Below are 24097 nucleotides of genomic sequence, written 5' to 3'. Positions count from 1 at the left end.
TCTTTATTCTCACACTAGCCTGCTCGTTCGGCGATTCTGATTTCTGACCATCGAAACGATCGCGCTTTATGATATAGGCTACGTTCGCTTTAGCGCTTACAGTTGTAAGCATTATATTAATAACATTGACATACAATGTTCGTTATATTAAAAAAAAATGGAAATTATATCTATTATTAGAAAGAGTTATATCTGTAATTAGAAAATAATAAAGAATAGATATAATAGAAGATAAAAAAATTAGGAAACTAAAAAATTTTATTATATTTTTTTTGTATTTTTGTATTTTTTTGTATTTTTTACATTTTTTAATTTTATTTTTTATTATATTTTTTACACATTTATCTTTGTAACAAGTGTAATATGTGCACATTAAAACAAGATAAAGTCTTGTGCAGATGCGATGTTCTTTATAGATATTGTATATTATTTATTTAAACTTATTGCTATTAATATTATTTACTATTATTATTAGTATTTATTTAACTTAATGCTTTAATGCATTTGATGAAACACAAGCAATTATCCTTTTTATTGTGCATATTAGACGAAGATGGACCAGCAATATCGTCTGCAGCATGTAGGTGAAAACTTTTCTTTTGCTTTACCGAAGAGGTAACATATAATTTATCTGCCGACATAAAAGATAAATACTATTCATCGAGCTTCATGTTTAAAGCAGTTTTGTTTCTTGTTTTTAATGCTAACTTCAATATAATGGCATTTACAGTAATCGACGATAATCTGTTTCGTTTTTTTGTTTTAACATCTGTTAAGAGGGAAAATATTCTTTCCGGAGCTGCATTTGAATTTGGGAGTGCTCTAATAGAATTGAAGAGGGCTCTTAAATTGGGATATTTAGTTTCATTATTTAAATATTGTCTTTGTAAAATCTCCTTCCACATATTATGAAAATTTAATTATAACAAATCTTGTTTCTCTGTTACTGAAAAATCTGAATTTAAGGCAAACCATTCTTTCTTTAAATCGTTTTCGTCAAAACCACCCATTCTTGCAGAAATAAAAGAAAGATCATGAAATGATGTTTCCCTATCGTACTCAATAAAGCTATATGTGATAAAGAATGTAATTTTGATAAAAATGTATCACTTACTGGTAATCTTTTGAAAATTTCTTCGGCTGCAGTTATGTAAAATCGCTAACAGTTCTCTCGAACAGTTGCAACTATGTTTGCGTGTCCATCCTCTATCAATTGATGAAGATATTCTTCGCACTCCGATCCTAAAAAAATATCATTTGAAGATTTATGATTTTCTGTCTTACAAAATGTTATATTTGGCAAATGTTTTAAAATTTCTGGTTTTATAAAATTTATACAAATTTCTTCTAAAAAAATCAATTGATTTTGATTATAACAGATGTATCCTCCTTTCCTCAGCTTGGAAAAATGCATTAAATATATTAAAAAAATGTAATGTATATTTTAAGAATAGCAAATATGCTTTTGTATCTACATTCTGCATGACATGTAACAAATTTTCTGCAAATGTACCTTTCTCGCTCACGATCATTTCATTCAAAAAATGTTGTATCGTATTCCAAGATTGAAAAAGTCTGTCGATACACGCGTGGTAAGAAAGCTCTCGTGTATTACATAACTTTACAATTTTGTGAGTCCTTTCTTCAAAACATTCACTTAATTCGGTGAAAATAGACCATCGCTTGGGACTACAAGTTAGCTTGTAATTCTTTTCAAGAATTCCTCACAAGTTTGAGGTATCTTAGCACACGCGGCATGCGAAGCTAATGAAGCAGAATGACATGAACATGATAATGTCAATACATTATTGCACATCTCTTTCAATTTTTTCTTGAAAGATAAATGTTTTCCGACCATAACGGACGCATTGTCGCATGACAAGGCAACAATATTTGAAAAAGGTATTTGTAGTTTCCACATTTCATATTTAAATGCATTAAACAATTTTTCCGCGCTGCAATCTGTTGCATCGATCAATTAATTTTACTAGTTGCGAATGAATTTCTAATGTTTCAATATGAACGTATCGAACGTGAAATGTCATCCATTTTTCACTAGAAACATCTGTTGATTCATCTATAAAAATAGAAAATTTTGTATTTTGAATATGTTCTATCACACGATTCGTCTCAACTGGATATAAAACGTTTATAATTATATTCGTATATTTTTATCGACTCATAGTCATGCTTTTCAAAACGTTAGGATCTTTGCCTACGTCTTTAAAAAAATCGAGTATTATTTTTGCATTTTGGTGAAATATTTTTTTTCAGCGATTAAAGCAGCATATCGAATCTCCGCGAATTTTTTCCGCTCCTCAAAGGACGAAAATAGTTCGCTAATTTCTATGTTACAATCTTTATTCGATTTGCTTGTTATTTCATCAAACTTTTCGCAATTATTCTTATGTATTTACGACGTGACGTAGATTTGCGATAAACCGCCAGCAATAGTTTTTTCGCAAATCGTACATGATGCAAATGAATTTACATCACTTTGCACTTCGTGTAGCCATGGCTTAAATTGCTCGATCTCTAACCATTGCTGCTTAAATACATTCGGATGCAATGGTTTTTGTTCAAAAGTTACGTTATCATTATCAGATGATACATCTTTATCAATATTTCTTTTATGTTGCGCAAATTCTGCATGTCTTATAATATTCGATATTGGATCACACGAAAAATTTTTAGCGCATACAATACAATAAAAAAAACTATCATCAAAAGGTAATTTTCGTATCCAAAATTTAAATCGCTCATCATTAAGCCAAGCTTCTGAAAAGCTTCGTTTTCTGAGAAGCTTCGAGAAGCTTTTACTTTCTTTTTCAATGCATTGCACGATTCCATATCAAAGTGGAAATATAGCAAAACCAAAAATGTAAAACTTATCGATAAAATAGAGGCAGCCAATAAACAGAGGTAGCCAATTGCATTGATTAACTACACTGACTAACTACACTGAACTATTCTAAAGCTAAACTTATTACAATTGTTGCAAACACTATTACTTTTATTGACAATCTATACTCACTATGTAGATGACTCTTTTTCTATTTCATCCGCTCTAAGCAACAACGTAACTTGGAATAATATTATAATACGAGTTAAATAATCCGTCATGAGGTGGCTTATGGGAGTGACCACCTGATAGGGGGGGGGGGGGAAAGAGGAGAGTGAATTACTCCATATTAATGAATACTGACTATTGATGTGAATGTAAGATTGACTTGTCGCAAATATAAGAAATAAAAGCAAATATATGTTGCGTAAAATATATTTTTGTTTGCGAGCATATTTGATGTAATATAATAAATCATGATAAAGTGCGGTTTATACGTTCCATCGGGTTGCAGTACGGAGCGTAGGCGGGAGTGAGTTGGTGATTAATGTTAAGGATCGTAGCTCTACCCACTTGGTGAACTGATCCTGCATGACGAGCAACCAGGTGTGTCCATTGGTCGAACGGGATAGCGACCCTACGAGATCGACCGTGATCTTCTCCCACGGCTCGGATACATGTGACGGGTGAAGAAAACTGGCGGGGCGTTCTTGGATGACCTTGTGGGCAAGGCAATTTTCGCAATTACGTAGCGAGTGATGTCTACGAACATCCCGGGCCAGTAATAGAGGCGAGCCGTTCGCGCGATCGTTTTGGCTATGCCTAAGTGTCCGGTTCGTTGTGCATGCGGTGTAACATCTCGAGTCGGCACTCGCACGGCACGCTCTCTTTCCATTGGTCCGCGACCGGTGTGTCGCGGAAATCGGTCGAATGGAAGAAGAGATGGTATAAGTGATTCTGGCGAATACAATAGTCTCGGAAATCGCTCGGTTTTTCATGGACTTTCTTATTTAAGCAATTTTGCCGACGATACCAGGGGCAAGTAACGCGAAAGCGGATAGTATTTATAGCGGGACGTCTGGAGAAGGTATCTGCTACGCGATTGAGCTGGCCCCGGCGGTATCGGATGTCAAAAACGTACTGTTGGAGTTCGAGTGCCCATCGTCCTAGCCGTCCCGTCGGGGACTCCGCTGGAGCCACCGGAGGGCTTGATGATCGGTCACGACGGTAAATACGTATCCTTCTAGATAGCTTCGCATGTGGCGAATCCCCCATGTGATGGCACTCGAGCTCGGTGGCGCTATAATTGCGCTCAGCCCCGTTTACGTACGGCTCGCGTAAGCTATTACGCGTTCTCCCTCCTCGAATTGTTGAGTACGACCCCAAGGCCGGATGAACTTGCGTCGGTCTGTAATACGAAACGCCGATCGAAGTCCAGGCAGGCCAGGATTGGAGCGGAAGTGAGCGCTCGTTTGTATTCCTGGAAGGCATCGTCCTCCTCTGAGCCCCACCGCCACTTCGCATTTTTCTTCGTTAGTTTAGTTAAAGGGGCCGCGAGGGAGGAGAAATTCGATATGAACCGTCGGTATCAGGAGGCCATTTCCATGAATTGTCTTATCTGTCGTATATTCGTGGGTAGCGGCCATTGGGAGATCACGCGAACCTTGTCTGGATCGGTTCGTATGCCCCGTCGGTCTACAATATGGCCCAGGTATTTTAATTCATTTACGCAGAAGTGGCATTTGTCGGGGTTCAGGCGGAGGCAGGCCTCGCGTAATCAGCGAATACTTCCGCGAGATGACTCTCAAGTGTCGCTGACCACGATTATATCTAAATATATGAATACATACGGTTCCAGGACCTAGGACGCCATCCAGCAGGCGTTGAAAAGTGGCCGGGGCGGAATGCAATTCGAATGGCATTATGCGGAATTGCATTAAGCTCCGGCCGGGAACGGTGAAAGCGGTGATGGGACGGCTGTCAGGTGACAAAGATAAGACCTGCTTTGTTTAAGGTCGAGGATGGATATCTATCCATCCTCGTATCTGGCTCCGCGAAGCTTGTTCAGGATGGCCGTTATCTACCCAGGGAGTACGCGTCACGTTCGGTGACCTCGTTAACTTTACGGAAATCAATGCAAAACCGTGGTTTACCATTCTTCTTCTTGACGATTACCACCGGTGAACTCCACGCGTTACTCGATGGCTCGATGATTCCCTCTGCCTCCATCTCGCATACTTCATCATCGATGATGCGTTGCATCGCGGGATTTTGGGGCCGATATCGTTGTTTGATCGGAAAGTTGGTTTTAACGCGGAAGATGTGCGAGATTTTATCGGTGGGGCCGCAAACGTCGCTGAACTTAGCTAACTAGTTCGGTGGACAAGAATTCTTGTAAAACGTGGTTTTCTTCGCGTTGCCAGTTCCGATGTAATAGGCCATGTGTGCGGGGGGTGGCCGAAAGGATAGTTGTGTGGCTGAGGTGACAGAATGGTGTGGATGTTTAGTCAGGCCCATAGGTCGGTTCCGATGAGCATTTGGCTCTCAAGCGCGGGGAGGATGTGAAATATGTTTGTACTACCGTCCCAGTATTTCGAGCGGTAATTCAACCTCTCCCGGTCTTGTCGCGAATGTATCATCGGCTAAATGCACCTGCCTCTCCCTCTCGGTCGGTCGGATTTGCAACGTTTTCACTATTTTCGCGGTCTCGTAATTGATAATTGATATCTCGGATTCCGTGTCTAAAAGTGCGCTGACCTGGTAGTCGCCTATAAGCACGATAAGGTGGGATCGTGATGTTCTATGCACGTTTGGTCTGCGGCCGGCGTGTGCTCGGGGTATCTCGCGGATGCATTTCCCGGTCACGGATAGTAGTCTTTGGTCAAAACCCCGTCTTTTCCACATTGAGAACAGAATTTTTTCGGCGGTCTTTTACAGTTAAAACGGTCGTGTCCGCGTTGTTTGCACCGTCAACAGGTATTGTCCCGATCGTGCGGGTGCGGTGGCTGCAATATTTGCGGCTCCCCGGTTAGGTTGCTTCTCCCCACTTTCCTCTTGGGTGCGGACTTTTTGAATATCTTCGTATTCTTGAGCCTGGTCCGCGAAGTCGTGTATGTCGGTGACGTCAGTCGAACGTACATTTTATATTTGGCGAGCATATTCTCGAATAAACGGTCGACTTTTTCTTGTCGCGAAAAGTTTCCCGCGCGGCGCATCAGGGTGAGCACCGCGGTGGAATACTGTTCAAATGTTTTGTCGCGTTTCTGTCACGCCCATCGAAATGGCATCCCCACTTTCTGATTTGATTTCATAATTTTCGCGTGTATGAATTTATCTGCCATGATAGGGGCTTCGAAAAACATGAGCGGGTTTTGTTCGAGACTGGTTGAAAATCCGGCTTTTTGCGTAGTCATAGTTTGACTTGATGATCTGACGGAGCTGGCGGCGTAGTTCATCGAGTGTATCGGCCGGTTCAATGTTTAGCAAGCGCGCTATGCGAATTGCCTCCGCTTTGGAAATGTGTTGTATCCAATTGGTTATTTAACTATTTATTAATTTTTTTAACACGGTCCTTGTTCAGGCACCATATAACGGTCCGTCCTTGCCTACGTTGTCGTTCGAGTTCGGGTGCGCGGACGTGCTCGTCGGTTGCCGGGTTCGGTAATTATTAGGTGTACAAAAAAGTTCTGAGTTTTAGATTTCATACAACTGAAATAACAATTTAAATTTTATATATCTTCCCGCCTTTTTGCGGTTTTAAAGCGTTGACATTTTGCTTTCTAAAATGCCATACGGTTTGGCGTTTGACGCACATAACCTCAAAAATCAGTAGTGTTCACGATGGCAATAAAAAGAGCATATTCAATTTTCCATCCACTTCGCGTTTCATCTGAAGAAAAATGCTGCTGAAGCCACTGCAATGATTTGTGCTGCATATGGAGAGAACTGTAAGTCATACTACATGTAAAAGATGGAGAGAGTTGTAAGTCATACTACATGTAAAAGATGGTATCAAAAATTTCGTCAAGGAGATTTCAGTCTTGAAGATGAACCGTGCTGGACGCCCTCAAAAGATTGAAACGGACGAATTGCAAGCACTGCTAGATATAAACTCTGCGCAAACTGAAAAGGAGCTTGCAGAATAGCTTGGCGTTACGCAGCAAACCATTTCCGTACGTTTACATACGATGGGAAAGGTTCAGAAGGAAGGCAGATGGGTTCCGCATGAATTGTCCGAAGACATAAAAAATCGTCGGCGTGACACTGCACTCACTTTGCTTTCAAAGTTCCAGAAAAAAGATTTTCTGCACAAAATCATTACAGGCGATGAAAAATGGATTCTTTATGATAACCCTAAACGTAGAAAATCATGGGTTGACTGATCATGGGATGATGTGGTCAACCTTCGACATCGACGCCAAAGCCCAATATCCACGCCAAGAAGGTTTGCTCTGTACCTGGTGGGATTGGAAAAGTGTGTTATATTACGAGTTGTTACAACTGGTTGAAACAATCATGGCAGACCGCTACCAACAACAATTGACCAATTTGAACGATGCATTAGAAGAAAAGAGGCCATTTACTGGCTAAGGACGTCGTAAAGTGATCTTGCTTCATGACAATGCTCGACCACATGTTGCGAAAGCGACTCAGGACCATATCTTTGCGTTAGGCTGGGAACTTCTCCCGTACGCGGCGTATAGCCCAGACATGGCGCCTTCCGATTACTATCTATTCCGGTCGCTGCAGCATCATTTGGCTGATACACATTTCGTGAGATTTGAAGAGATACGAAAATGCATTGATGACTTTATCGCTTCGAAGCCGGAGCTTCTATCGTCAAGGAATTCACAAGCTACCCGAAAGATGGCAAAAGATCGTTGATGCAAACGGGGAATATTTTGTTGATTAATATTTTTTTGTTTGTTTTTGAATAAAGATTGACTTTTACAAAAAAAAGCTCAGAACTTTTTTGTACACCTATAATAATAAAATAATAATAAAAGTGTGTAATTCAGTTGTTTAGTAAAAGTATATTTTATTTGTATCAAACCAAATGAATATACAGCAGTGTGAGTTCGTCGGGCGTGCTTGCTAACGGGCGTGATGTACGGCAGGCCGCGAAGTTCTTAGTGCGCACGCGATATGCGTGATATGTACGGAGTGCGCGACGCGTGCGTCGGGATGAGAGATTGGTGTCGGGGCCTACGGGTCGCACCGGCGTGCGATTGGTCGAGCGGTGATTTGGTGTTAGCGTCGATGGTGCGTGTCGCGTTAGGCCATATTTCCGCGCGGTCGGTATGTGTTCAAATGTTCGGAGCAAGAATGCTCGCTCCGTTTCGCGAATTCTGCACGAGAGACAAGTATGCTTGTCGGGGACCAAGAATGCTCCGTCCCGTGTTGCTCGTATCATTGTAAGGAAGCGTTGAGACTGGGAATGCTCTGTCTCGAGGGAAGCGAGAGTCAAGTATGCTTGGCGGAGACTGAGACTCTGTCTCATTTTCTCACTTTGTGCGGATCTAGGATGCTGAATGTCGAGTATGCTCGGCGGAGATCAGGAATGCCTATTCTCGGTTTCCCGATATCGGTCAGAGATGCGGACAAGTCGGAGGATCGGATCGGTCTGGTCCCTTTATTCGGATTCTGCCGGGTTTATATATCCGGCCGCGTTTATTATTTGTTATTAACAATTTAGCAACGAACAGCGCGGGTCGTCGGCGGTGTTCGATAAACACGTGGCGAGTGCATGCTCGATTGCGCGCGCAACGGTCGGTGTGTTCGGTAACGGCCACGCAGCCGGGTCGCACTTATGACTAGAACGAGGTGCGGAAGGCGTATCGTTACATCCAAATAAAATTAAATTAAGTAGATATAATTTGCGTCAGTAATTGAAAAACTTTTTTTCTATTAAAAAGTAACACTTTTATATAATAATCTTTCACGTACACATTGCGCGTACACTTGACGACTTTTATTCTTTTATAAAAAGTAAGTTTATTGTAACATCATTTATTTTGTTGTGTTAAGTATTTTATAAATAAATAATATATATTTCCATTTTTTGCCATGATTATATAATATTATGATAAAAAAATCTTGTACGACTTTATATCAGTGTTAATATAAAATTATATAAAAATTAATATAAAATTATCATTGCCTTTAATAAATTTATTATGTATATATAATATAGAATTAACTTATATGCAATGAAATATAAGCAAATTTAGCTTAAAGTAAACTTTTATACGAAAATTATTTATGAAAATTTGAAAATGTTATGTAAAATCTGCATCCATATTTTCATATTGTGCTGTTTATATATTTGTCCTACGTACTCCACAATTCCTCCCTTTCGAACAATTTCGAAAGCCTTCGAAATATCTCGGAAAATTCGTTTCTCGACAAAAGTTATATTGCCCACGCTTTTCTCTTCCTTAAACAAATAGTCTTGGCGCCAACAGGACGGGAAAGCTTAATAAAGATAAAAATTTTCCTAACGGGCTCATAAATTAGGGTAATAAACAATTAAAATTCCATCACGTAACAGAAATCATAAATCTTTTTTTTTATATTTTTATTTCCCCCTTCCCAAAAGTCGGGGGCGGGAACTCAACTTAACCAACCCGGAAGAGCTGAGAAGTATTTTTCGAGATACGAGATACCACTTTAGTTGATAAGTTAGATTTAATACGCTGAAAGGCATTAAAGCCTAAAATCCAAAAATTCAATTAGATATAAGGAACATGCCCTAGAACCTCCCCGTATCTCCAGAAATTCTACATAAACTGCAACTTCGATCACTCTCTTTGCAATCGCAACCTCTGTTATTCAAAATTCTGGTCGTATTCCCCGGAACCTTGCCAGTGAACATTCATAATGAGTTCTCGAACATCTTTTTCAATCCGAGTGAGTGTGTTCCGGCGAACCAATACTATCACCAGTACCAGGATTATCACCACAACATATCTAAAAGTAAGTCAAAGTATTTATTTCCTTCTGGTTTCCTTCCGCGGTATCTTCGCAACCCAAACTTAACATCCGTAAACTTGATAGTGAACAACTCAAGAGTTAACCGCAAAACGATTAGACGGGTCTACGGCGGGAAGCTAGATTGCGAGCGCGAAGCCTGTTGGATTAGGCCTATCAACAATTCCTAGAGTCCAACCCGAGCATCGGAATTTTACCATCTGAGGACAGATCTCGCGCTCCAATGGAAGAACCCTCGGCTCGCGCATCTCCACACTACCGCCGCGAGTCCCAATGCCTCACGCACCGTCTCCCGAATTTCCGCCGCGAGATTCAACGCCTCGCACTCCGTCTCTTGTTTTCCGCAGAACCTTCCCTTCACCCTCGCGAGTCTCGACCCCTCGCACTCTGTCTTCTCTCTCTCACTTTTGCGACGCCTCGCGTTCCGTCGCCACCTCGCCCATAAGCCCCACCTTCATCAGTGAGTTCCACGTCGAACGTGGAATTCGTTGGAGAGGTTCCACCGGTACCGCCGGTAGTCTTCGAGGAGGAACTTATGTTTCAGGACATTCTCTCCCAGTTCCCTATCTCCACCGAGACCCCGGGATCATTTACTATAGGAATCCATTGATTTAACCGAAATTATGTAAGAACCGCCCTGACGACATCATCGTAATATACATCCATGGAGTTTTTTATCCATTTTTAGTTTTTGTCCGATACTTCTACAGAATATTCCCACCTTCAACCATGAGAATCCGTGAACTCGATTAATAAATCCATCCAAATTTTCCTTCCATCACACATCTCCACACACACACACACACACACACACACACACACACACACACACACACACACACACAGACACACACACAGACACACACACAGACACACACACACACACACACACACACACACACCGAACTATGTTAAGAAAATGACTGCATTCTTGAAATGTTAACTATAAATTATTATTATTATGACCTTTATCTTTTTGGGATAATGTATCTTTTGACAACTTTTTACTCAGACGAAATATTATGTAGCCAATTATTATTATTATTATTGTTATTATTATTATTATTATTATTATCATTTTATCCGAATGTAACTTCCAATAAATTTTTACTGTAATTATTTGTAAAATTACGTTATATTCTATTTGTTTATTCTGTTTAATTAAAACTCAATGTTAAAATTAAAATTCGTATTCCTTGTTTAAAATAAAACGTCATCCATTTCCGTACTCTAAGGATTGCACGACGTCCTATGCCAGATAAAAAGATTCCGTTCTCTGATCAAAAAACGGACCGATCGCGTTAGCGCAGGCACGAGTTATAGCGTCATCGACGTTGACCTGTTACCCTGTGCTCAAAGGATGCGTTCGACTCGCAGGTCGTTGCCTCAGCGACGATCTGAAAGAATAAAAGCAGTTCCGTGCGTTCACCTGAACTCTCTCTCTTAAACAAATCGATCTTTCCTTTCCTCCGAAGCTCGGACGTAACATATTTTTATTTAAACTTTTTTGTAAAAATAATATATCTTTAGCATCTCTGAACCATTGCTTTTTCTTAAATTGCATATCAATTTCAATCCAAAATTTTCTTTCTCTATATTTGTGTAATATACTTGTGTAATGACCTTTCTCTATACTTGTCCCATGATGAAATATAGCATTTACTTTATACTACTTTTTAGCTATTAATATTTTTGCTGTTAGTATAGTACATAAATTAAATTTCTGTGGTATCTATATTAATTCATTTTTCTCCAATAAAAAATAGACAAATAACAAGTATTTCTTTTGTCGATGTTAATTCATTTTTAAATAATATATCATTTCTTCCACAACGTTCACATAATTTGTTATATAACTGATCAATGTGAATATATAATTAATAAGTCATTCAGTAACTTTTTTTACTCAAATTTTTAATAGAAATAGAAAAAGTAAATTATTATCAATAATAACTTTTGTATCATCACACGATTTGCATCGATTAGTAAAAGTAATTTGATGCTGTATTAAATTTTTGAGAATCATATTTTGTACAAAGAGCAGTAAGAAATTCGAATGCATCTCGTTTAATAGGAAAAATATTCTCCTAAAGATTGTCGTATTTCATATGTACTCAAATTATTCATTCCATGTTCATATCGATGCCCAAATAAATTTAAAATATTTATCACAATTAAATAAATGTTTTCTGATAATATTTATATGCGATAAACATCGTAATATTGCATTTACATAACATGAAACTTTCTATATTTTGAAAACCACGCAAAATCCAACCAATACTTTGTAATACTTTTTACATTTGACTCTTGAACGGAATTAATCATTTTTGGCAATATCCATGAAACATCTTTAATTTTATAATAATACTTTTTTGAAACAGTAATCATTTCTGATTCTGGTTTATGTATTTGTTTTAACCGATTATACTCTACAATAGCTTCTTCATTAGCTATTACAGATGAAGGATCATAATTAATTAAATGTAATCCATCCAAAGACGTTACTCGAGATAATATAAACCTGACCGAAACTAAATATGGATATTACCTATATCCATAATAGCATTTTGCAAACTCAATTCTTGACTTTTATGAATGGTAATGTCATAAGTCAAAGATAAATTGTTTTCTAATAATACTTACTCTTTCAATAAAATATTCCAAACCAGACGATAAAAGAAGTTTTTCAATATAATTACTCTTCAATATAATTACTCTTTTCAATATAATTATTAGTTATATCCTACACAACTGAAGTAACTGTAGCAATTGTACCATTTATAAGACCTAAATTAGCGTCAATATTGCGTTATCATAACTTTCGCTCCAATTTTAATTATAATTCGCTTTAAAAGCCCAGCTGCTTTGTAGTATCATCATCATCATTATCTATCAATATCTTTTTTTTTGATATATGGAACACAATCAATTATATCTTCTGCAATTAATAATATTTCTTTTGAAGCATTACGATTTAACATGCAATGTTCTTAACATGCATTGCAATGTTAAGAACGTCACACATATGGCAAATAGCCAGTAAACACATTGTGTCAGATGGCAAATTATTAATAAAATCGCATAATTCGTTTAATCTTGTTTCGAAAGATTCATTTTTAAGAGATATTTTTCTTTTTTCGAGAATGTCACAATCAGATTTTGTTACTAAACCAATACGAATTCTCGATAACAATTCACGATAAATACTGTCTCCTTATTGACGCATATTAATTGTCAATTCATCATAATCGAATAAAGTAGTTCATAAATTAATAGCACTTAAAGAACCAAGATATTTATGAATTTTTTCATTTTCATTTTTTCACGTGATACACGTACAAAGGCAGGATCTTCATGTACGGGAGATAACTAGAGCAGATTTCCAAATAAAAGAATAAATTTAAATCAAAATTAAATAATAATTTTTTTACATTAAGTATATTAATAATAAGTATTAAATAATTTAATTGCTCTATAAATATATGTACTGAGTTTCAATAAAATCGGCGTATTACAGCTCATATAGTTTCAAATTGTTAGTTTGGTTTTAGATAAAATCTTGTCCATATTTATAAAATATTTTAATTTTTATGTAACTTTCAAATCAAATAACTTTTTATTTAATTAATAAAATCTTTTTTATATCTTTATATTTATATAAATATACTTATACTTTAATGTCACTTGTGTGGGTCCATAAATCACCAATAAAAATAAAAATTTTCAAAATGAAAAATTTTATACTATAAAATATATAAAATTTTATATTATAAAATTAATATACAAAATTGCGATACTTACAATTCTTTATATCTATAAATTATTAAAATAAACTTGAAAATATTTTTGAAATTTCAAGGTCACACCTGTGCCAAAATGTTCAATCTAAATAAATACATATATAAATATCGAATATGAAGTCCATACAATTAAAAATTTCCAAAATGGTGGCAAAAAAATTTTTAAATTAAAGTACAAAGTTGCATTATTTACAATCCTCTATAGATCAATGAAAATAAAAAATGACCTTCAAAACATTTTTGAAATTTCAAGGTTACATCTATGCCAAAATCTTAGTTTTAAATGAACATACATAAATACTAAATTTGAAGTCCGTATGATTAAAAATAAAAATTTTCAAAATGGCGGTAGAAAAATTTTAAAATTAAAGTACAAAGTTGCATTATTTATGATTCTTTAGATCTATAGATCATGAAAATAAAAAAATGAAAAATGACCTTGAAAATATTTTTTAGATTTTCAAGGTCACACCTATGCCAAAATCTTAGTTTTAAATAAACATATATATAATAAATACATATATATAATAAAAATTTTTAAAATGGGAACAGAAAAATTTTAAAGGAAGAGTTGCGAAAGAGGTGCAAAGATATGCGGAAAGATTGTAGAAAAGTTTTGGAATGATTGCGGAATGGTTGCGGAAAGGTTGCAGAAGAGTTGTGAAAGAATTGCGAAAGAAGTGCAAAGATATGCAGAAAAATGGAAGTTGCGGAAGTGTTGCGGAACAGATGCAAAAATATACGGAAAGATTGTGGAAGAGTTGCAGAACGATTGCGGAAGAGTTGCGAAGGAGATGCAAAGTTATATGAAAAGATTATAAGAGTTTCAATGGTCCCAGAATGATTGCGGAAAGATTGCGGAAGAGCTGCAAAGATACGCGGAAAGGGCGGAAGAGTTATGGAAAGATTAGACTTGTGAAATGGTTACGGATATGTGCGGAAAGATTGCAAAAGAGTTACGGAATGCGGAGTGATCGCGGAAATATGCGGAATGGTTGCAGAATAGTTGCAAAGATATATGGAAAGGTTACGGAAGAGTTGCGGAATGGTTACAGAAAGGTTGCGGAATAGTTGCAAAGATATTCGGGAAGCTTCTGAAAAAGTTGTGGAATAGTTGCGGAGATTGTGAAAATGTTGCGGAATAGTTGCAGAGATATGCGGAAAGATTGCGAAGATAAATTATGGGAGGATTGCGAAATGATTGCGGAATGATTGCGGAAGTATGCGGAAAAGTTGCGAAATGGTTGCGGAGATATCTGGAGAGGTTGCGAAAAGAGAAAAAATATGCAGAGACTGCGAAATGACTATGAAATTATATAACATTCATATCGAGGGCTTCATCGCCGCCGCCGCGTAGTGACGAAAATTGCAACCGTAGCCCATACGGAGGACAACGATAATAATAATGACGACGTTTCTTAATAGTAAATTTCTAAGTATCGGACTTTGAATCGTAATATTTCCACTCATACGACACGGAGAGGAAAATTAAAAACACTTTTATTATGTAATTTGAACCTAAGCTATCGATTGCGCCTATTTAGAAATTGATCGGTTCAACTGTTACTGAGATCCAATAATCTTGATGGTCAGTAACTCGTCGGCTCGTGTAAAGAAACACGGCCGGTCTCGCGTTTGTGAAGCGCTGGCCCTCACACTTGGCGACGAGCCACGACTGTGTCTCTCGATGGTATGGAATGCCAGACGGAGGCGGAAAGAATATTGTGCAAAAGTCCAATTTATCAAAATGTCTTTTATTCAATTTAAGAACACGTCTGTACACATCGATGTCCGTCGGTCGAATCTCCCGTCTGTTGTTCCGTATAGCTTTCTCCCTATACTTTTCTCCTTCAAGATTATTCTTAAATAACAATATCTTAATTCTTACAAACAAATACAATTTCGAAGACGAACCTGTTTGCTATTATTGTTTGTCTCTTGTCTATTGTCTTGATCGTTAAACGTTTTAAATTATGTTTTTCAACCCGCAGGAATTCGGTATTTGAAAATAACAATCATAGAAATATATGAAATATATGTTTAGTTCCGAACAATACAAAAAGAAATTATTACAAGAGAATATAAAAAATAAATCTATTCTGTTGAGTTGATATCGAATATGAATACATGCAACGTTTTCGTATTTGCGTGTATTTAGTGCGATTTTCTGAGAACAGATAATTCGGCGAAATCCAAATATTGTCGAAAAAAATGTCGTGAGAGTCATGAAAATATAATTGCTACAACATAAATCAAATTTTAATATAATATAAAATCTTTGTAATAAGAAAAAATAATTTCAAAAAAATTTCAAGCATTTGTAAGACATTAAACAATATAAATTTAAAAACAGATATATATAATATTTATATAATATTATTAATTATTATCCATTAGCGTCTGACTTTCTAATCTACAAATTTTCTACAAATTTAGTATTTAATAAATACTGTTTTTTAAACAGTGAATGCCGAATTTTACTTGCATATCTCAAGTATTATGTATTAAGATATAAACAATATTAACGAGATACTGAAATTTATATTCTAAGAATGTTTCTACTTTCATACTTACTGATTGTATTTACATACTTACTGAATATCTTATAGTGTTCGAAATTACCATTGATTGAATTTCGTTTGCCCTGCACTGCTTGCACTGATTCTAAACCCAGTGCAGCCAGTTCAGTAAACTCATACACTAAGTTCTGTTGCAATGGAATAACAGTATCGTTGATGTCATTTCGGGACATGTCATTTCATTAGAAAACGCTTTAGTGTGCACTTCTTGCACTAGTTCAGGAAGTTCAGAAATAAAAAACAAACCTATAATCTTAATCGAGCTACTGGAATGACGTTATTACAAATGATCCGGGAAAGACAAGTTCATGAAAATTAAGAGCCTTCAGAAATTAAAAATAGCTGTTAAAGAATATTCGAAATAGCTGTTAAAGAGGTAAATACATAAACCTAATTTACAATTAGTTAAAGAATTGTGCATATAACATTACAAACTTATTTTTTTTCTGTTTGCATCATAACTTTAATTGTTCCTTGTAGAATGTGTATAATATGTAATATCAAGATGTTGATAGCATGAAAAGAAATAAAGCAATATCATAATTATATATATAATAATTATACACAAAATTCCTCGGTGATTAATTTTTTATAAAAAATTTAATTTTTAAACGTAATATGAAAAAATCCGTGTAGATGTAAAAAAAATTAAAGTTACTGTCATAGAATAAGATTTCAATGGGAATACAAAGATACAAAGATACGAATCATTGATTGATTTACACTTTTTAAAAGCAATTGTACATTTAACTTTCGAGATAATGGGGCTATAATTTGGCGCCACTTTTTTCATATCAAATTTTTTATATAATATGATATATATATATTAGTTAAGCTAAATGCAATTTTATGATATCATTATTTTTTAAGAACAATTAAAGCTACTACCATTCTGGTTTTAGAATAAGAAGATTTCAATAAGAATATAAAGATATGAATCATTGATTGATTTACATTTTCTAAAAGCAATTGTACATTTAATTTTCGAGGTAGGCTATAACTTGGTGCCATTTTTTTTATATCAAATCTTTTATATAAATATACATATAATAATATACATATTAGGGTTGACTATTAGATATTATTTGAATTTAATAAGATTGTGATATAATACCTGGATTTAAAGGTTATAGAATATAATACCTGGGTTTAATAGGAAAACTCTTAAATGCAAAGATATGTACTTAGACTTTGTTTTTATTTTTTTATAAAATATTATAATTTTTAACTAGGAATATATCATTTATAATGTTCACATGACATGGGATTAATTATTGATTATACAAATGATATCACTATTGTATTAAGTATGGCAATTTAGAAATAAATTTTTTATTTAAAGAGGAATTAAAAGCTATTACCACAAAAAGAGTTACCACTAAGAAGATTTTTCAATGGAAACACAAAGGTCTGTGATGTAGATTTTATTATTTAATTTTGTTACATGTAACTAAAATTGAGTTAGGTATGGCAATTTCGTAATAGAATTTTTTTTTTTAATAGGATTAAAATTACTTGGATGAAAATAGAAGGAGTTTTCAATAATGATACAAAGTTACATACCACTTAAGTTATATTTTTTTACAATAAAAAGTATTATTAGTGTTATCTTTTAATTTGGTTTCTTTTTCTATACTTAGCACTCTTTTTTTATCTTTTTTTAAAAAGAAAAGCGCGTCTATAATTGACACCTTTTATAGTTGATATTCTTTTTTTCTATAATACGCACAATGAGAGTAAATGAGATAGAGAACAAAAGAACGAGCGAAATAATATAATATATATAATAATATTTGCTTTTTTTTCACGTGTCCGATTGGCGATCGACGATGTCGTTTCGCGGCGAGTTTGATTATTGGTCATAGTTCGTTTCGGAATGTAAGTGATGTTTAAGCATCACTTTAATTTATTATCTTATAGATAAATTCTAAGAAGCACTATGAGTATTGTCATTTTGAATGCATATATTTTTCATTGTATTGTACTTTTATGTATGTATATATGTAAGATTCGCGGCTGATCCTTTTTATCGACCGCGCGTTGAAAAGGGTGTGCATTGTGCGTGTGCGCATGGCATTTCGCAAGCGCTGCGATCAAAATCGATAGGAAGTAATAGTAATAGTAGTACGGAAGCTAGAGGACGATTCTTGACGATAAATGAAATCAAATACCACAATTCTGGAGGTGAGATTGATGATCCGAAATCAAGACGCTACGAGTTTGTGACGACGCGGGATTAACGACGATCCGAAATTAAGACGTTGCGAGGCTGTAGTCACGTGGGATTGGTGACGATTCGACGATCCAAAGTTGAGACGACGTAGAATTGTAGCGACGTTTGACAAAAAAAACGACGAGCGAGTAAAATATGCCATACGACGATCTACGTAAGAGCTACATAACGAACTGATTGTTAACGAATAAGGGACGACAAAGCAGAGGCGCACATAATGGTTCGATGACGACGACTGTAAGAAGCCCGAAGTTTCAAGCTGCCTGAGCTAAAAGAGATACTGGGGAAAAAGGGCCTGAGTACGAAGGACAATAAAGTTGAGCTCATAAAACGATTGAAGACCGCAGATCCTCACGGTGAGTGACTACGCATAAGTAATAACGACGAAGATGCGAATACGATAGATGAAAATGGCGGTATATGCGACAATGCTTTGATGTCAATAGAAGCTTTTCGAAGAAATGCGAGTGAAGATGATGCGGATGGTCAGGCAAGCCGAGTGGAAATGGAAAGAACCAGCCATACCGTTGAAGCTAGGATCCTAGCTCATCAATGTGAGTTATATCGACGGGAGAAAAAGTTAGCCGAAAGAGAGCTTGCTGTGGCGCGACGTGAGCTTGAGTTGCGCATATCGCAGCGCAACGAATTACCACGCGATGATCGAATGACGACGTCAGTAAGGAGGAACAACTTCTGACGGTTCAGTGAGTGCATCCACCCCTGAATTTTATATGAAAATGAACGTGATGGCAGTGGCAGATCTACTTTACGAATTTAATAAACTAATCTTTAATGCAGAAGATTTCGAAACTTGGGAAAGACAGGTTTCTTACAAATAGCATATAACTTTGACGATAACCTAACAAAAATTCTGATCGGTACAAAGCTTAAAGAATGCGCCTTAAATTAATTTCATTCCAAGTCGGAATACATCACAATAGCATCTGACGAGTTACTCGACGAATTACGTGATATGTTTCACCACCGGCCGAACAAGATTATGTTGAGGCGACATTTTGAGGCGTGAATGTGGAGGAAAGGCGAAATCTTCCACGATTATGTTCACGAGAAGGTGATCTTGACAAATTTAATCTCAGTTAGTGATGATGAAATTTTAGGATATATCATCGATGATATTCCTGACATGAACTTGCGAGATCTTGCACGAGGGATTTTCGACACGAGAGCAGATGCTGCAAACTTTCGAAGAAAATGACAAGAATATGACTAAAAGACAGGCGATATCTAACCTCTTCAACATCGAGGATCAAGTGGAAGTGTTGTGTAATAAAAGTGATAGAAGTGTTAAAGACGACAATAGTGAGAAAAGAGTAGCGAGTGCCGAAAAGAAAAGCGTACTAACGAAGCGATGCTTCAACTGCGGTTTGAAAGACCATGTTAACGCGAACTGTCCAAAGAAAAAGGCACTAAGTGCTTTGAGTGTGGCGAATATGGACACATTGCATCAAATTGTTCGACTAAACAAAAGACGAGAGACGAGAGAGAATAGTTGCGTGATAACTTATTCATTGCGGCACAAGCATCATAAAGATGTGTTACTCGATGGTGTTCCCGTACAGGCGATTACAGATACGGGAAGCAATTTAATAATTATGCAAGCGGACGAATTTATTAAGATAGGCTCACAGAATTTTGTGCATAAATAGATACCATTCCATGGTAGGTGCAGAACAGAATGTAACGATTGGAGAATTTCGTACAAAACTGATAAATGGATATTCATACTTGGTAACTATACATGTGATTTCAAATGAGCTTTCGCGAATTACTTACAGGAAAGGATTTTCTTGGTACAATAGCTCTAAATGATAAGTTAGGCGTTAGGCTACTATTAAACTGATAGATATTGATAATAATGTTCTGGAAATATGCCAAATTTTGATGGATTATGAATCGGAAAATAACTCGGTGGATTTATCTTATGTACGAGATATAGAAACTAAAGAGAAATTATAAGAGTTAATAGATAATTATAAGCCAAAACGAGTGCATGACGTTGGCATGCGAATGAAACTTATATTAAAAGATGATGAACCAGTTAACCAGTTAACCTAAGACCGCAACAATTAACATCAGATGAAAAAGACAAAGTAAACAAGCAAATCGATGAATGATTGGAGGTCGGAATTGTATAGCCTTCGGTATTTGACTATGCTAGTCCTATTGGTTTAGTGAAAAAAAGAGATGGCTCTACGAGACTATCGACTATTCAATAAGAAAATTATTAAAGACCTTTACCCTCTCTCTTTAATAAAGGATCAACTTGATGCGTTGCAGAACGCGAGAATTTAATACTCTTGATCCGAAGAGCGAGGTTTTCCATTGCCTGTAAACGAAGCTAGTAGAAAATATATGGCGTTTGTAGTCCCACGGCCACTATGAATTCACTAGGATGCCATTCGGGATGCCATTGTGCAATGCACCTGCCGTCTTTCAGAAATATATAAATGCTGTACCTAAGGAGTTAATAAGGAACCACATTATATTAGTCTATATGGACGACTTGATTATGCCTTCTGTTACTTACGATGATGGATTAGAGAGACTCAAAATCATGCTAGAAACAAGTGATAAGTTATTAATTGGTAGTTATTAACAAGCAATGGATTAGTTATTAACTGAAAAAAGTGCAAATTGTTCCAAAAGCGAGTTGATTCTCTAGGTCATAATGGAGGACGAACGTATTATAGACCATCGGAACACAAAATTGAAGCAGTGAAAAACTTTCTGGTATCTTCTAATCTTTGTCAAGTACAACAGTTTTTAAGTTTCACCGGATTTTTCCGAAAATTTATTCCTGGTTATTCTGTTGTAACACGACCACTAACAAATTTGTTAAAGACAGAAGTGGCATTTAAGTTTGACGTAGCAGAGATAAACGCGTTTGAAATCGATTGAAATCGATTCTCATAGACAGTAGTCTGTATTAATATTTGATCGAATTGGTGCGGAAACTGAGTTGCACACTGACGCATCGTCTCTCGAATATGGTGCAATTCTTTTGCAATGAAGCAGTGACAACGCGATGCACCCAGTGTATTACGCAAGTGGCAAGACGACGCCGACAAAACAAAAATACATTAATTACGAACTAGAAGTTCTTGCGATAATTAAAGCTTTGAAAAGATTTCGAGTGTATTTGTTGCATATACCTTTTAAAATCGTGACTGATTGTCGCGCCTTTACACTCACAATGGCGAAAAAAAATTTATGTTTGCGGATGGCGCGATGGGCGTTAGTTCTAGAAGATTATAATTATCAAATCGAACATCGACCTGGCAAGAATATAAATCACGTGGACGCACTAAGTCATAACCCTCTGCCAATTTTCTTTTTGACAAAGATCAAGACGGACAAAGATCAAGACGGACTGACGATTTGACACCGAAAGGTTCAAAATAACGATGAATATACGAAAAAAATTATCGAACTAAAGGAAGGCAAGACTCAAGAGTATTCTATTAATGGTAAATTATTATTTAAAAAATCGACGGTGACACTCGTCTAGTTGTTCCTAAAGCAATGTGTTCACAAATAATCAAACGCGCCACGTGAGCGAAGACATTTCTCCGTTGTGAAGATCGAAGCAATTATTAAATGCGATTATCACATTCAGAATTTGCATTCAAAAATTGAAAAACTTATTCGCAACTGCATAGACTGCACTAGCGGACAAATGACAGGGCAAGCAAGAAGGTTTTCTTTGTCCTATTGACAAGGGTGAAATCCCTTTAGACATTTATCATGATCATTGACCATTTGAGACCTCTGCCTTCAATTAAAAAAAATTATCGATACATCTTTGCTGTGATAGACGGATTCAGTAAGTTTACGTTTTTGGCGACAAAATCCATGGGTACGATTGAAATGTTGAATTGGTTAAGACAACAAGCTACGATATTTGGGAAACCCCGACGAATAGTCTCGAATCGTGGAACGGCATTTACTTTTAGAGATTTTGCTGATTGCTGCAAGCGTGAGAATATCCAACATGTTTTTATGACTACTGGAGTGCCAAAGGCGAGTGGTCAGATTGAACGAATTAATTGTACTCATATCACTCTTGACTAAACTGACCGCTCCGAAGCCAAAAGAATGGCACAAGTATTTGGACTTAGCGCAATAGTATTTCAACACAACGATGCAACAAAGCATAAATATCTATTATTACCATTCTATCTATTATTTGATACGCATGCATGACTTCGCGAAGATCATAATGTTTGTGAGCTATTAAAACAAGAGTGGACATCTTCTTTCCAAGAGAAACGTGACGAACTTCGACGTTATGCAAGGGATAATATCTCCAAGATATAACAGGAAAACAAGCGAAGGTATGACAGAAGATGTATGGCGGCGAGATTGTATTAAGAAGGGGACTAACAATCAAGTGCATTGAACAAGCACCAGGATCAAAATTTGCAGCAAAATATTTTGGTCCCTATAAAATAGAGAAGGTATTGCGAAATAATTGCTATGTAGTTCGCAAAGTAAGCGATCACGATAGACCACACCAAACTTCGTCCGCTGACCTTATGAAACCCTGGTTACTGTTATACGATGATGATGATGATGATGATGATGATGATGATGATGATGATGATGATGATGATGATGATGATGATGATGATGATGATGATGATGATGATGATGATGATGATGATGATGATGATGATGATGATGATGATGATGATGATGATGATGATGATGATGATGATGATGATGATGATGATGATGATGATGATGATGATGATGATGATGATGATGATGATGATGATGATGATGATGATGATGATGATGATGATGATGATGATGATGATGATGATGATGATGATGATGATGATGATGATGATGATGATGATGATGATGATGATGATGATGATGATGATGATGATGATGATGATGATGATGATGATGATGATGATGATGATGATGATGATGATGATGATGATGATGATGATGATGATGATGATGATGATGATGATGATGATGATGATGATGATGATGATGATGATGATGATGATGATGATGATGATGATGATGATGATGATGATGATGATGATGATGATGATGATGATGATGATGATGATGATGATGATGATGATGATGATGATGATGATGGATATGGATATGGATGAAGAGGAAGAACTGGCGACCAAGGAAAACAATTATGTGTCCAAAGAACTGAATAACGACGGCCGTAGGTATTCGAGGGTAAATGCAATGGAGGATGGCCGGATGTAGGATCCGCAGCTGATCTTTTTTATCGACCGTGCGTTGTGCATGTGCGCGTGGCATTTCGCGAGCACTGCTCAAAATCGATGGGATTGATGGAAAGTGATAGTACGGGGAAGTGGGAGAACGATTCTTGGCGATATACGAAAACAAATACCACATATATTTGTGCTTTTTTATTATGAAACAATACTGTGTCTCTTGATTATTGATTGACAAAATTATTATATTATTATGTTTGATGTATTAAATTTTTTTAGGGCATCATTTATGTATTTTCTAAACATTCATAAATTTTGTGTAAACCTGCAAGAGAAAAAATACTTATAATACTTAAAAAATAAGTTATAATACTTAAAGAAATTCATTGAGGAGATAATTCTGATTTATTAAA

At 36.2% G+C, this 24097-nt stretch overlaps 1 protein-coding gene and 1 pseudogene across 16 annotated transcripts in view; both read left to right on the top strand.

The window, feature by feature from the left end:
• The window catches only part of pHCl-1 (pH-sensitive chloride channel 1), a 1184550-nt gene that overhangs the window by 1037030 nt on the left and 123423 nt on the right, over positions 1 to 24097 (top strand). The gene's annotated exons all lie outside the window — the stretch shown is intronic.
• LOC148935543 (uncharacterized) lies at positions 9019 to 19663 on the top strand (annotated as a pseudogene).

Source organism: Pogonomyrmex barbatus, unplaced genomic scaffold (genome assembly GCF_055798465.1).
Source record: "Pogonomyrmex barbatus isolate J1 unplaced genomic scaffold, ASM5579846v1 scaffold4, whole genome shotgun sequence".
Lineage (NCBI taxonomy): Eukaryota > Metazoa > Arthropoda > Insecta > Hymenoptera > Formicidae > Pogonomyrmex > Pogonomyrmex barbatus.
Note: the sequence above shows the minus strand (reverse complement) of the source record. Positions and strands in the feature narration are given on the sequence as shown.